Raw genomic sequence first — 6,591 nt, forward strand, 5'->3', positions numbered from 1 at the left:
TTCGAAAAGAGTAGAGGTGTGACCTCGGCATCCTGGCCAAATTTGCCTATTGGCCTCTGATCATCATGGCCTCCTAACAATCCCCATATCTGCTTCATCGTCTCCTCTCCACCAATAAGCTGGTGTGTGGTGGGCATTCTGGTGCACTATGGCTGCCGTCGCATCATCCAGGTGGATGCTGCACACTGGTGGTGGATGAGGAGATAGCCCCTCACAATGTAAAGCGCTTTGAGTGCCTAGAAAAGCGCTATATAAATGTAATGAATTATTATTATTATTATCAGGTTCACCATGATTCTCTTTCGTTTTTGTTTATATACATAGACACACACATGACCAAAATTATTGCAATGCTGTCTTGGTAGGTCTTCCAGCCACTTCTATCAAACCTCTACAATTAATCCAAAATGCGGCAGCAAGATTAATTTTTAATGAGCCAAAAATAATGCTTGTCACACCTCTGTTCATCAATTTGCACTGGCTACCCGTAGCTGCTCACATGAAATTCAAGGCATTAATGTTTGCCTACAAAACCACCACTGGCTCTGCACCCCTACCTCTAACTCTAGCACTCTCTGTTCTAATTCTATTTTATCTATTTGTTTTCTTTTTTTATTCTAAAAACAAGCAAACTTGACCCTCTATCACTTGCACTCTTGTTTTGCACTGCTTGTTTTTTCCTAAAAAAACCCCTCTAACACTAGCTTTCTATATTCTTATATATATATATATATATAAATAAACCTTGCTATGTGTACTGCGTTTGGCTAACCAAAACTTGTCATAGCACTTGCATTTTATTGCCCTTTGTTGGTTTTGATTGCTGCTATTGTCCTCATTTGTAAGTCGCTTTGGATAAAAGCATCTGCTAAATGACTAAATGTACATGTAAAAGACTTTCAGGATGATAGTTTTTATGCTGTAAATAGCTGTACCACAAATGTCAAGGGTTGTTTTATATAAATGCAACACTAGGGGGCATTGATGTCTTGGTTGTAGACTCAGTTCATGAAGTTTGCCCTCACATTGCCACAACTAGCACGTTTACTAGATGTCACTGGTATATTGACAACAGTTTCCTTCTGTGATCTTCCTGACATTGATATTTATGCCACCGATATTGTCCAGAGTTCTTTCAGTCCCTCTTGGGTTTGCAACATTAGTTTTAATAAAAGGTGGAACAGTTACAATAACACAGGACAGAATTTTGTGGAAAAAATATTTATTTGTATATGATATCGAAACCAGATCCCACGAGTGATAACATACACTGCTTTCTGTATTTCAGTGGGACTGTTTATATAAATTTGGATGTCCTCTAAATGTTTAGCTAAACGTTTAAATATAAATATTTAGATTTAACATTTAAAATGTAACGTTATATATAACGTTAATATGTGTGCGTGCATTCCTGTGTGATTTACATTTAGAAGATTTACATATAGCTAGGATTTACGTTTATATTTAGGATTTGGATTTAGCATTTATACTTATCATTTAAATTTAGTTTTATCATTTATAATATAACACCGAGATTTATTTGTATCTATATTTAACATTTAGATTTAAGATTTAGAGTTAAATAGAAGATTTAGATTTAGATGAAACATTTACATTTAGCTAGAAAGAAGAAACATATTTAGCCTGTTTTGTCCTCACTTCATTGGTTGCCTGTCGAATACCGTGTTAAATTGTTAAGGTTTTGCTGTATGTGTATAAGGGGTTAAATGGCCAGGCCCCACAATACATTACAGATCTTCTTCTCCACCGGAAATGTTCTAGGCCCTTAATGTCCTCAAACAGTTTGATGCTGTCTGTGCAAAGGTCATGTTTGAAGTTAAAAGGGCATTGTGCTTTTTCTGTTGCTGCGCCACGGCTGTGGAATGAGCTGCTGGTACACATTGATGTTGATAGTTTTAAATCCTCACTGAAGATATACCTTTTTTCCTCTGGCTTTTGGATCAATGTAATTTTACTAATCAGTGTGCTCTCTTGTTAGTCTATCTATTTTATTGTGTTGTATTTCCTTGTTGGTTTTTTATATTTTATTGTTTAATGTTTATAGAGTGTACAGCACTTTGGTCAGCCTTACCTTGCCTTGCCTTTGGTCTTTTGTTTTGATATAGAAATATAGTAATAAAAATGCATAAATCTTATTTAGATAGGTGAATCTTGCAAAATGTATTTGTTTTGGTCATTAAATCTAACAGAATTTGAGCAGATTTTCTCACACATTTTGTTTTACAAACAGCGCCCATATAGTTTCTGTCTGTAGTGATGGCAGCGGCTCACCAGGCAGTAGCGTTTCAGTTCCCTTTCAGTCGGTCATTCTCGACGTCACGTCGGATGACCGACGAATTGGGATCTCGCTTAGAGAGACCAATCTACTTCGAGTGTAAACTAAACGAGCCCATGCACATTGGCATGCGATTATTGCATCCAGCTGCCGCTGTATCGGTATCGGTGCATCCCTAATTTTCGCTTGTCCTGCCACAAGCTATAAAATAGATATTTTAGTTGCAAATTAGTTTATATACACTTTTGGTGTAAATATAGTATACGAATATGGTTTAAAAAAAAAAAAAAAAAAAACTTTTTGTCCTGCCATAAATCAGATAATGCTGTCAACAGCCAGAATCAGAAAAAAAATTCAGAAGTGTTATATAACCAAGGTGAATGTTATATGAACAAACCCTCTGTAGAAAACCTTTGGGAAAAAATAGATAGGAATACAACTTAAATGTCTGGTGTATTTAAGTGACACTGAAGCTGGGATTTTAGGCTCAGACAGAATTAAATAAAGTGTAATAAAACATACTTAAATGTATATTTCAGATGTTTTTTCTATCTCAGAATTGACCAGTGCCTGAAAAAAATAGAATATAAAAATGAAAATAAATAATAACACTTTTCCAAATGCATTTTCCCCATAACAGCTTTATAAGTAGAACCAATGCACAAAATATAACCTTAGTCTTGGTAATGAATAGACACAGTAATTTGTGGGTTCATAAATTGTGATTTTAATGAAAATTAACATGAATTACAATATAACATTATACACACACTGTTTTCAACACTGAAATGTTTCTTAAAACACCAAATCAGCATATTAGAATGATTTCTGAAGGATCGTGTGACATTGGAGTAACGACTGCTGTCAATTCAGAAATAAATGACATTTTAATTTATCAAAACCGAAAACAGTTGCTTAAAGTTGCAATAATACAATTCCATGACAGCTGTAAGTTCACAAAACGCACAATTAATGCAAATAAGGGCATTAACCCAGCGTTTAGTAATGTACTTTTTTCTTTTAAACATCCGCTTGCAAATACCAAGGATCAGTTGTAAAAATGATGAGCAGTGTGAAATGTGAAACAAGATAACCCAGGATTCCATTTATTCAGTAGAATGACCCAGGGTTAACAATTTCAAGTGTGAAAAGACCTATCCACCTTATTTTTCCTGTAAGAGCGGAACACACATATTTATCTTTTTGACTCCTTCTCTCTCTTGTTTTCCTTTTCAGACTGTAGTTAGGCTGCTGTCCAGTAGAAAGCCATTACTGTACAGCTATCAGACGTCTTTACCACACCTGCCTGTACCTCCCATTCAAGACACTTTGGAAAGAGTGAGTCAATACAATGTAAATTAAATGTGTGTGGGTAATGTGCATGGATCCGTGTTTGCTGGGAAGTGATGACTAATAAAAATGGGCAGAGTTCTTGAATAATTGGGCTTTATAAGTTACCAGTGAATGCTATCTCAACTTGTATCTTGAGTCAGTGAAGCCTTTGTTAGATGTGGCTGGTTTTCAGCGAATGACAAGACTGGCTGCTGAGTTTGAGAAAAGTCTGGGTAACCCCCTACAAAAACACCTCAAACTTAAAGCGCTGTGGGCCACAAACTATGTACGTGCCGAAAAATTCTGAGCAATTATTTTCTTGTCAGTGTCTTACATATCTTGATTATGTGATTACATACAATACTATAGCTGATTAAAATAAAGTATATGTGACAACTGATAATTGATCATTAATAAAAATGTATTGGTATTGAATCTTAGATACTTATAGGTTCACTCAAAAATGAAAATTTGCTCTTTACCTTCAGGCCGTCCAAGATGTAGATGAGTTTTTTACTCCATCAGAACAGATTTGGAGAAACTTGAACAATGGATCTTCTGCAGTGAATGGGTGCCGTCAGAATGAGTCCAAACAGCTGATAAAAACATTACAATAATTGACAAGTAATCCACACATCAGTAGTCAATCAATTAACCTCTAGTAAATTTAAAGGGGTGGTTGACTTTTTTTTTATAGGCTTGATTGTGTTTATGGGGTGCAGTCTAACATGTGTTAATGCTTCGTTTGTTAAAATGAGTGTTTGTATTCACTTCACAAGATGTTAATTAATAGACTGTTGTGTGGATTACTTGCGAATTATTGTGATGTTTTCTAATGTGACCTGAAGAGCTCATTTTTAAATTGACTTGACATTTTAAATTAGTTGCAAATGTATGCTCCAGCCTTCTATTAAAGGGGTCATAGGATGCCCATTTTCCACAAGTTGATATGATTCTTTAGGGTCTTAATGAAAAGTCTGTAACATAGTTTGGTTAAAATTTCTCAATGGTAGTGTAAAAAACACCTTTTTTACCCTGTCAAAAACAGCTCTTTTCAGATCAAGCCGTTTTTGTAGCATTTTCCTTTAAATGTTAATGAGCTATGTCTGAAGTGCTTAATGGTTTGGATTTTCTGTCATTGTCTTGGATCTTGGCAGGTTTTTAGTTGAATTAGCTATATTTGAAGGTGGTTAGCTATATTTTGGGTAACACTTTATTTTAAAGGGGTCATAGGGTGCCCATTTTCCACAAGTTGATATGATTCTTTGGGGTCTTAATGAAAAGTCTGTAACATAGTTTGGTTAAAATTTCGCAATGGTAGTGTAAAAAACACCTTTTTTACCCTGTCAAAAACAGCTCTTTTCAGATCAAGCCGTTTTTGTAGCATTTTCCTTTAAATGTTAATGAGCTCTGCTGACCCCGCCCCACTCTTCTGAGCTGCTCTCAGAGAGACCGTTTACTTTAACTGCATTCATCGTGAAACTTGCTAATTAGGACATTATTAGGAAAGGCGATTTGCAAAGATTCATTACAAAACATCATACTCACTTCTTCTGTAGATGAGGATGGATCATGAATGATTTGCGCGAACATAGAAGCATTTATGTAGAATGGGGGCGCATTCCCTTCAGAAACAATGTAATCCACTGCGAGTTCAGCGGCTCAGATGTAGGGAGTAAACTACGACTGTTATGTCCATTATTACAACAACAGAACACCTCAATACAGGCATCTGAGATCGGCTCGATTTGAGAAAGGGGAAAACATTTAACCAGATTTAAAAAAAAAACACTGGGTGGATTTTTATCATTTTAGGGTGGTTGTGTACAACTTGTAAAAGTGCATGTAGCATTATATTACCCCTTTAAAGCAATGTTCTAATACTCTCATAGCCAACTGTATGATCATGTAAATTGTGTGTGTATGTATCAGATCAACACCGCAATATTATGACATTTAGGAGATCTTTAATTTGTAATAGAGTTATTTTGTTTTATTATAGACAATTGATTAGGATGATTTAATATGTCTTATTTAGAGTCAAAATGTTAATTATTTTTTTAATCATTCAGGTTAGTGACTGGTGAGAAAAGTATGTTTATCTCCGGAGCCGGAGTCCCATTATGGTCAACAGTGACTATTATGGCATGGTATGCGAGCCTACACCATTACTCATTGTCACTTATCAGTCTTTCAATAACCTAATGCTATATAAACAAAAAAAGGAAGATCTCGCCTTGGGTGGATACAGTCAATCCTTCAACATTTGCTAATTGTCTATTATTTATCCACAGGATTTCCTGTATGTGTCACTCACACAGCTAATCAGGCAGCTCGAGCTGGGAATATTATCACAGCCCTGTTTCTGTATCGCCGCAAGGTCAATAGAGAGGAGCTCAATCCTGTACGTGACAAAACATTGTTTTTACGTTACATTATGTTTTTGTCATGATTTTGTATGTGACATCCATGGCTAATTGGACACGTATGTTACATGTCAACTACCTAAATGTATACAAAATATGAAATAAAAATCAGTTGTAAACACAGCAACCACTGTCATGCAGCTGTATTATTCAACTGAGAATAGACTTTGAGATCCTGTACTCTGGTTCACCTAGAGTCGTATTCCTGGTACAGTCATACCGCTGTGTGCAGCTCAGTGTGAACACATGTTTTAACACCATACGCACACCAGGAGAGGAGACCGGTACACACACACACACACAAAAACAGAGAGAGAGAGAGACATATGAATACTCAAAATGAAGAATTCTGTTGTTTCAGGTTTCTAGATTCAAGGTTTATTTTTATGTCATATTTTTGTGTTCTGCTCTTTTTATGTATATTTAAAGTATTTTAGTTAATACAATAATACATTTATTTCAATAAATGTATTGAAATATACAACCAATTGTATTGGTTTTAATGGACCCTGTTGGTCTCTTATGGTAATTGGTTGC

The 6,591-nt window shown here is 35.5% G+C and overlaps 1 pseudogene; it reads left to right on the forward strand.

Moving 5' to 3' along the window:
- Positions 1-6,094, forward strand: part of LOC107729424 (carnitine O-palmitoyltransferase 1, liver isoform-like) — a 12,591-nt pseudogene extending 6,497 nt beyond the window's left edge.
- The last annotated feature ends 497 nt before the right edge of the window (positions 6,095-6,591 follow it).

Source organism: Sinocyclocheilus rhinocerous, unplaced genomic scaffold (genome assembly GCF_001515625.1).
Source record: "Sinocyclocheilus rhinocerous isolate Xijiao unplaced genomic scaffold, SAMN03320098_v1.1 scaffold697, whole genome shotgun sequence".
NCBI lineage: Eukaryota > Metazoa > Chordata > Actinopteri > Cypriniformes > Cyprinidae > Sinocyclocheilus > Sinocyclocheilus rhinocerous.